The sequence below is a fragment of the Chrysochloris asiatica genome, unplaced genomic scaffold (genome assembly GCF_000296735.1).
Source record: "Chrysochloris asiatica unplaced genomic scaffold, ChrAsi1.0 scaffold00084, whole genome shotgun sequence".
In the NCBI taxonomy this organism is placed as follows: Eukaryota; Metazoa; Chordata; class Mammalia; order Afrosoricida; family Chrysochloridae; genus Chrysochloris; species Chrysochloris asiatica.
The window spans coordinates 4,060,706-4,070,656 of record NW_006408602.1 but is presented as its reverse complement, the minus strand read 5'-3'; positions in this window follow the sequence as shown (position 1 = coordinate 4,070,656).

Sequence of the window (9,951 nt, the reverse complement as noted above, 5' to 3'; positions counted from 1 at the left end):
AGAATGAAGTCCTTGGCAACTTTGATATTTTCTCCATTGATAAGAATGTTGTTTATTAGTCCAGTGGTGAGGATTTTTGTTTTCTTGACATTGAGATGTAATCCATACTGAAGGCTGTGCTCTTTAATATTATTCATCAGTAAATATTTTAAGTCCTCTTCACTTTCAGCAAGCAAGATTGTATCATCTGCATATCACAGGTTGTTAATGAGTCTTCCTCCAATCCTGATTTCACATTTTTCTTCAGAACCCAGCTTCTTGGATTTTCTGCTCAGCATACAGGTTGAATAAATATGGTGAAAGAATACAACTTTGTCACACACCTTCCTTGATTTTAAACCATTCAGTGTTGTATGTGAGAGGCCCTCTGAATTGTCAGGGCTCTAATAGCAGGGGTGTGTATCTTTCTCACACCGAACCAATGTGTGCTATGCTATAGGGACTTAGTAAATGTATTTGGAATGGATACATTTGATGTAATTATTGCAGATGAATCAGACCAAGTATTTGGTGATTTTTTTTTTTTTTCCATTTAAGCTTCCATGAGAATGTTATTAAGCTTTTAATCTTTCTCCAAATTTCACTTTCATCTCCATCCCCAGTGACGTTTGTTTACAAGGGCACTCAAAAATAGAATGCCAGCAATAAAGTTTGCCATCTATAGGTGGACATTTTAATTACAAGGGATTTTAAATCAGATGATGGTTTAAAACGAAAAACCCTGTCATATACAAAACATTTCTCATTACTTCTATACCAATAATTTTCTTAACATATTTGCTTTTATTATTCTCAGTAGCTTTAGTATTAATTAGGATCACCAGAATGATTTTTTCTGACAGCCAACTAATGTTGCTTTATGAAACTTTGTGTTTAATGTTTCACTGTACTTTCCCTGTTTGAAAAGATGGTTTGGATTTTATAATATAACCATTCTGTTGCCTCAGAAATTAAAACAAAACAAAACAAAAACTGATTTACATGAATATTCCTGCTTGTGACAAAAGTGATTACATGGCCAGTCCACAGGTATAAAACATCATTCATATTCTTGAATAATGCTGGGCAATGGAGGAAAAGGATATAGGTCTTGTTTTAGGAACCCGGGCTCTACCTGATTGTGCTTCTGAGCCTCCATCTCCTCATCACCAAATGAAATGACCAGATTAAGGTTTGTGTGCAGTTATTTCTAGCTCTGATCAACTAGACTATATGAATTCATGGTGAGGATCAGCAATGGGCTATGATCCACAATGTTGGCAATGTAAACCCACCAGCTGCTCCTTGGAAACTCTATACAGGTTGCTATGAATTGGAATTGACTCAACAACATGTAACAACAACATGGACTGAAACAACCACTAGTCTGTCAGTTTGTTGCATTGTCGTGACTTACATGTTGCTGTGATTCTGGAAGCTATGCCACTGATGCTGTGAATGCCAACAGGATAGACAGGTTTCAGCTGCACTTCTACACTAAGACAGATTTGTAAGAAGGAATGGTAGACAACTTCCAAATGTTTAGCCACTGAAAACCTTATGGACAGCAGTGAAACACTGTCAGATAGCATGAGAAAATTGTCACCATGATGAACAGAACCAGAATATTGTCAGATATAGTGCCAAAAGACAAGCCCCTCATGTTGGAAGGCATTCAAAATCTGATATGGGAAGAGCTGCCTCCTCAAAGTAGAGTTGACTATGATGATGTAACCAGAGGACAGTTTTTGTGACCTTAATTTGCTGGTGGGTTCACAACTCAAAATGAGGAGAAATAGTTACAAGCATTCATTAATAACTGGAACATGGAACTAATGAAGTATGAATCTAGGAAAATTGGAAATTGTCAAAAATGACATGGAACACATAAGCATCGATATCCTAGGCATTTGTGAGTTGAAATGGTCTTGTATTGGCCATTTTGAATCTGACAATCACATAATTTACTATGCCAAGAAAAACAAATTGAAGAGGAATGGTGTCACATTCATCATCAAAAAGAACATTTCAAGATCTATCTTGAAATACAATGCTGTCTGTGACAGTATAATTTCCATACAACTACAAGGAAGACCAGTTAATACCACTATTATTCAAATTTATGCACCAACCACTGAAGCTAATGATGATGAAATTGAAGAATTCTACCAACTTCTTGAATCTGAAATTGACCAAACATGCAATCAAGATGCATCGATAATTACTGGTAATTGGAATGCAAAATTGGAAACAAAGACGAAGGATCAGTACTTTGAAAATATGGCCTTGATGATAGAAATGATGCTGGAGATCACATAATAGAATTTTGAAAAACCAATAACTTCTTCATTACAAACAACATAAAAGATAATTAAGCACATAGACTTCACCAGAATACACAGAAATCAAATTGACTACTGTGGAAAGAGACGATGGAAAAGCTCCATATCATCAGCCAAAACAAGCCCAGGGGCAGACCGTGGAACAAATCATATATTACTCATATGCAAGTTCAGACTGAAGTTGAAAATTAAAACAAGTCCACGAGACCCAAAATATGACCTTGAGCATATCCCATCTGAATTTAGAGATCATTTCAATAACAGATTTGATGCTTTAGAGACTAAGGATCGAAGGCAGGAAGAGTTGTGGGATGACATCAAAAACTTCATACAGGAAGGAAGTAAAAGGTCATTAAGAAGGCAAGAAACAAAGAAAAGACTGAAATGGATGTCAGAAGAGACTCTGAAATTTGCTCTCTAGCATAGAGATGCTAAAGTAATTGGAAGAATTGAGGAGGTAAAAAGAAAATTTCTAAGAGCAGTTTGAGAAGACAAAGTCAAATATTATAATGTAATGTGCAAAGATCTGGAGTTAGAAAACCAAAAGGAAAGAACATGTTCAGTATTTCTCACGTTGTAAGAACTGAGGAAAAAATCTAAGCCTTGACTTGCAATATTTAAGGATTCTTTGGGCAAAATATTGAATGATGCAGAAATCATCAAACAAATATGGAAGGAATACACAGAGTCATAATACACCCCCCCCCCAAAAAAATTGATGATCAACCATTTCAAGAGGTAGCATATGATCAAGAGCCAATGGTACTGAAGAAGGAAGTCTAAGCTATATGGAAGACGTTGACAAAGAACAAGGCTCAGGGAATTGATGGAATACAAATTGAAATATTTCAACAAACTGAGGCAGCACTAGAGGCACTCACTTAACCATGCCCAGAAATTTGGAAGATAGCTACCTGGCCAACATACTGGAAGAGCTCCAGATTTGTACCCATTCCAAAGATAGGTGACCCAACAGAATGCAGAAATCATCAGACAATATCATTAATATCACATGTAAGTAAAATTTTGCTAAAGAAAATTTTGTTTCAAAAATGAATTTTGCAAGTAAATTTTGTTTCAAAAACAGTTGTAACAGCACGGAATAGCCAGTGATTCCAGCTAGAGTCAGACGAGGACAGGGAATGAGGGATATCATTTCTGACAGCAGATAGATCTTGGTCAGAAGCAGAGAATACCAGAAAGATGTTTACCTGTGCTTTATTAATTATACCACTGCTTTCAACTATATGAATGCTGACAAGCTATGGACCACATTATGGAGAATGAGTATTCCAGAACACTTAATTGTGCTCTTTGAGGAACCTGTACATTGACCAAGAGGCAATCGTTTGAACAGAACAAAGGTACACTGAATGGTTTAAAGTGAGAAAAGGTGTGCACAAGGGTTGGATTCTTTCACCGTACTTATTCAATCTGTAAGCTGAGCAAATAATCCATGAAGCTGGATTATTTGAAGAAGAAGAATGTGGCATCAGGATTGGAGAAAAACTCATTAACAACCTGCAATATGCAGATAATACAACCTTGCTTGCTGAAAATGAAGAGAACTTAAAATACTTACTGATGATGAAAACAAAAATCCTCATCATGGGAGCAATAAATAACATATTATAAATGGAGAAAAGACTGAAGTTGTCAAATACTTCATTTTGCCTGAATCCACATAAACACTCATGAAAGTAATCAAGATTGTGAGGATGTTAGATGGAATACTAAGTCCCATCCAGAACCTTCTGAGGTGAGATATTCCCACTTGAAAGGACAAGCAGACTGCCCTGGAATAGCTAGAGGAACAGAAGATACTTCTTGAAAGAAAGACCTGCAGGAAAAGTAAAAAACAAATTAGCAGTCTGATTGGCTACTACAAGACCAAGTAAATTGTTTTCTGGGGAGCCATCAAGGCAAGCAATCAAGTCCCTTCAGGACAAACCCCTCTTCAAGACTGAAACCCAAAGGGTACACATGAGCAGGCATGTAAGTTTGCTGGCAACCACGTTGGTCTGTGGGTGAGTGGAATTGGGGGAAAGGCAGCAATGAAGATATGGGCAGAGTTTGGCCACATTCCATAGACTCATGTTGACCTGGCGATGAGAAAGAGAAGAGGAAGGATTGGTTGTCTGAAGTGTGGTGAGACCTGGGGATTCCTGAGCCCATGAACAAGAACCTAGCCACAGATGGCTAGAGCTGAGAGTGAAGCATCCAGCTGATATGAAGTGAGGGGAGATGCACAAGAACACCCAAACTTGCAGACAGTACCCATTTGATCTAGTTTCAATGGCTTGACGATCAGAACTTAACTAGAGGATGATAAAGACTTTTGATAAAGGAAACAAGTGTAAATTGCTACAATTTGATGAACTTGACCTATACTATGGATTTCGTAGCTCAAAATACCAACAGAGAGGGAAGGAATCTTCACATCAAGGATCAAACCTATCTCCTCTGTACACAAGGTTGATAGACACAAGCAACTTAGACATTAGCTACCTAAAATGGGGAGGGAGGAGGCTACAAAGGCACGAAGTGACTGGTTTACAAGTAATTCAAGAGGGAGTTTAGTTTCAGAGTATGGTTGGGAAGGTAGAATCCCCACTGTATAGGTTTCTTCTGGTCTAGATGGGTGCGCCTCCCTCCTTCCAGTCGGGGGAGGGTCTCATTGGGCCTGGATGGGGTTGTCGGCAGCCTGTCGCGGCTTTTGCGGTTGCCGCGTGTGCGTGCTCGGCGGCGGGCGTCAGCGTGGGTGGTTCTATTTTGGCGCGCTAGTTGCCGTCTGGGGGGTTGTCGCTTGACGGCTCTCCGACCGCGCTGACCCCCGCTCCCTACCCTTGCCTCCGCTCACCTGTGTTGAGGGTCGCTCTGTGTTGGAACGGCCTCTCCTCCCCCGGGGCCCTGGTTGGCATGCACGTGCGGGGGGGGGGGGGGGGGAGGTGGGGAGGCACTCGCCCTGTCACCCTCTCATCAGGTCGGCCTCCGCTGCTTGCTGTCCGTCCCCCTCGTTCCCGGGAGGCTGACGCCCTGTGGCCCGGCCCTCTTTCTGTGTGAGCGCGGGGAGGTCGGCAGCGTCGATGGCTAGCCCCGTGCTCTCTCCCCAGACGGGGCGCTGACCGGCAGCTGTCCGTTCGCGCGCGCCCGCCTCCGGGGGAGCCCCGTGAGTGAAACCCGCTGCCCTTGGCCGTCGCGGGGGCGGCGGGGGCGGCGGGGGTGAGGGTGGTTGGCAAGCCAGTGTCGTCGGTGTCGTCCGCGCCCCTGGTCCCAGGGCGCGCAAGCGCCAGCCGGCTTGGTTCCGTCGCAACCACGCTGCGCTCTCTAGGTTACGAGTTGGGCTGCTAACCTCAAGGTCAGCAGTTTGAAACTACCAGCTGTTTCGCAGGAGAAAGAAGCGGCTTTCTGTTCCGGTAAAGATTTACAGCCTCAGAAACCCTGTACAAGTTCACTATGGGTGGGATCCGACTCCATGGCACTTAACAAGATGGGTCTGGTGAAAGATGTGGATAAGATTCTTATGGTTGTGAGAAATTGTTATCATGACTAATTGCAATTGTCACAACCATAAAGGCAGAAGTTTTGTAACATAAAGGGGAGCAGTTAATCTTACATTTCAGGAACAGTGGACCCTACAACCATGAGGGGAGAAGAGCATGAGCACAATGTGGGACCCTATCCAGAGATGCAGTGACATCAGGGATGGAGGCAGAGATGATGACATGGAAAGACAGAGCAGCTGAGGACTCTAGACTCATGGAAAGAGAAAGGCTGAGTGCTGGTGGCCAGAAAGCAAGCTTGCAAAATATGTCTTTTGGTTGTTTAAATGACGATATATTCCTTAGTGGTTTTTTTGTACATCAAAAACAAAACAAAATAACAACCACCAAAAACGAGGGAATAGAAGCAAATACTGTTGAATGATGATGCACGGAGGGGATTGTAATCATTGCAATGAAATGAAATATGAAAGGATGAGTGCAAAACGAATGTTCTCCCATGTAAACTATCATCATTCAATGCACAATAAAATCTTTTTTAAAAAACAAAAGTAGATTGTGAGGATGGCACAGTTTCGTTCTGTTGTGCATAAAGTTGCAACATGGCAGCATCAACTTGACAGCACCTAACAACAATAACAGGGGCTGAAAATATGGAGGCCTGATGTGAAACTGTAGGATATACACTAGACCACGAGATCAGTTTGAATCACAAGGTTGGTGGTTCAAATTCACCAGCCACTTTTCAGAAATGCTATACTATGAGTTGGAATGGACTCAACAGCACTTAACAACAACAAATGGACTGAAAAAAGTAATTATAATAACAATTATGTTGTAGTAGGTACCGTTGAGTTGGTTCAGACTCATAGTCACCCTGTATAGGCTTTTCAAGGAGCGTTTGATGGGTTTGAACCTCCTATCTTGGGGGGTTAGTAGTCTGGTGCTTATTTTACAGTACCACACCAGGAAATAAAAACAATGATTGTTGTTATTAACTGACATGGAGTTGATTCTGACTTATAGTGACCCTACATAACGTTTCCAAGGAGTAGCTGGTGGGTTTGAATTACAGATCTTGATGTTAACAGTCATATGCTTATCCTACAGCGCAGCACCGCTAGCATTTATTAAGGCCTTACTCTCTCTCAGGCTTGAGCTAAGCACTTTACTACAGTGTCTCATTTGATCTGTTTGGCAAACTTGTTGTTGTTAAGTGCCATCGAGTCAGTTCCAACCCATAGCGACCCTGTCTAGGGTGTCCGAGGAGGAGCTGCTGAGCTTGAACCACCAACCTTGCAGTTCAAACAGCTTTGCAGTGTGGCGCATTAACCCACAGCACCACACAAACTTAGGAAGTAGGTATTACTATATGTTTTAGTTGCCATCAAGTCAGCCCTGGACTTTACTGAATAGAACTGCTCCATAGGTTTCCTTGACTGTAGTCTCTATGGAAGCAGATAGCCAGGACTTTCTTCTCTGGAGCCACTGGGTGGGTTTGAACCACCAGGCGTTCAGTTAGCAACCAATCACATATTGCTATTACAGGTTGAAAAGCTGAAGCTAAAGAGATTAAGTAATATGCCCAAAATGATAAGGAAGTGCAAGTGCAGAATTTGAACACAGATAACCTGACCCCAGAATGCACCAGGCATTTAGCCACTGTAATATACATCCAAATAAATGTAAGTGTCTTTTTCATGTAGATGATTTGGTACTCTACCCATACATTCCAATAAGGCTGCCATTACTATTTATGGACCACTGTTTCGGGAGCAACAACCTAGCCCAAACGGCTGGACTAGTTTGTATCAAACTAGAATGCTGACCTTAATGCTGTTTGGATATCTCCAAAATAAGCAAGTGATTGAGTCAACAAATGTTTTATGATCTAGATAGACATGTATTGAACAGTTTATTCTCCTTAGATGACAGAGACAAAAGACACAGGTTTATAAAGTATCATGTGCTGTGTGGTAGGTTGTGGGACTAAGAAAAAGATAAAGGAGCCATTATTCTGACCAAAGGGTTTGGGAAAGAAGGTATAACATTCACAAAACAAAACATAGAGTTTGAGATAAACTAAAGTTTGGAACATGATGATAGGCTTAGCTAGAGAGGAAGGTTTGTTTCTGGAAGCAGTGAGAAAGAATGTTGACATGTGTAGAGCCTAGTGGAGGCCAATCATGTGTACTGGACATGGCCTATCATATATAATGAGAACCTGCTCATGGCAGGAATCTTGGAAGACTCTGCCTAGGTCCTTGACCCATCTTTGTCTAGCAAGCCTCTGCATTGATTTTTTTTTTTTTACACCAGCAAAGCATTAACCATCACCACATCTCCTGGGCTATCAACATTTGTTTCTGGCTTTGATACCTGAAGAAATTCCAGAAATGCATCACACTACAGTCTAGACACACCCACATAGCGGTCCTTTAATTTAGGAGCTTCAGACTCAGCAAATGCACATAAAACTTATCTGTTTGTCCTGGGTTTCCCACTTTAGTTCAGGGCCTCAAGGCTTGAAGCCATCGGGTACCACTGCAATTTAGAGGTGACCATGTTGACTCCTCCACTGAGGGTGGCAACAGACTGTCTACATTAACTAGTGCCACAGAGCTTGATGACCCTGCCCAGCTCTGTAGAAACCCACTTGGGTGTCTAGGCTGAGGGGCCAACTGCAAATGGAGTGGAAGCTGTGTCAGAGCCCATGCTCATGGTAGGTGAGAGCAGAAACGACTTAGAAGCTTGCGGCATTATGAGGGGAACATGAGCTATAGGAAAAACCTGGTAGAGCTGGGAGTTCAGCCATATCAAAGTGTCACAGTATAGTTCACCTGGCTTAGCTGTGCTATGGGGCAAAAGAAAGATGGGAAGACTGGCTTTCTCACTCAAGTTGCCTCTATATCTTTCTTGTTGTTGTTAAGTGCTGTTGGGTCTGTTCTGACTCAGTATACAGTTTCCAAGTAGTGGCTGGTGGATTTGAAACACTGATCTTGTGATTAGTAGTTCAGTGCTTATCCTAGCATCACACCAGGACTATATCTTTTGTTTTTTAAATTTTTTATTAGAAACTGAGTGATAGTTTACATGAGAAAACATCAGCTTTACATTCATCCTATCGTATTTCGTTTCATTGCAGTGATTACAATCCCCTCCATGCATCATTCAACAGCGTTTGCTTCCAATCCCTGTTTTTTTGTTTTTGTTTTTGTTTTTTTAGCTGTACACTGAAACACTCAGGAATATATAATCATTCAAACAACCAAAGGGTATACCCTGCACACCAGCCCCCCCTCCCCCACCAGCACACAGCCCCTCTCCCTCTTTGAGTCTCGAGTCCCCAGCCACTGTCTCTCCACATCATCTTCTCTGCCTCCATCTCTGGCCTCACTGCTTCTCTGAATAGGGTCCTGCATTCCACTCTTCTCCCTTGATGGTCCCAGGGTCCTCCACACATGGACTGCAAGATCAACCACTCCCCTTCTTTTGTTACAAAAGTCTACCTTTACATTGGCAGCACTCACAGTCAGTCCTGATAGCAATTATTCACTATGGAACCACAAGAGTCTTTGCCCCATCTCCTTTCACCAGCAAGACTATATTTTGTAGTCCTTGGCATTGTTTTGGCTCTGTAGAAGTACACAACAAATCTTATGTTGGTAAACATAACAGCACTATTCATACTGTTGAATCGACAAATGAATAGTTTCCAAATGAAATACTTTATTCTGGGAAAACAGCTGTACAGTTATGAATCTTATCTTCTTGCTTTTATTAGAATAATTGACAATATACACTTTTATTTAGATAGGATTCATGTGTTTCTATAGGGCACAGAGTATAGTAGACACTCAAAATATATGTATTTCTTGTTGCTAATCAATTTTTGGCCTTCTCTCATCTTCTTCACACCTCAGCCTGATAGATTATTTGTGCTTTTATTTGTACTTTCAAGCATCTATCCCTATATCTATTCTCCCAAGTATAGGAGCTCATTATAAGCTCTACATTTGAGCTGAAGTCCTGAGGACTGGCTAATTATTTGCATCTCATCAAAGTAGCCACTCTATACTTTCCCAAAACTAATTTGATATTTAGGCTAAGCCATACACATAGTTTAC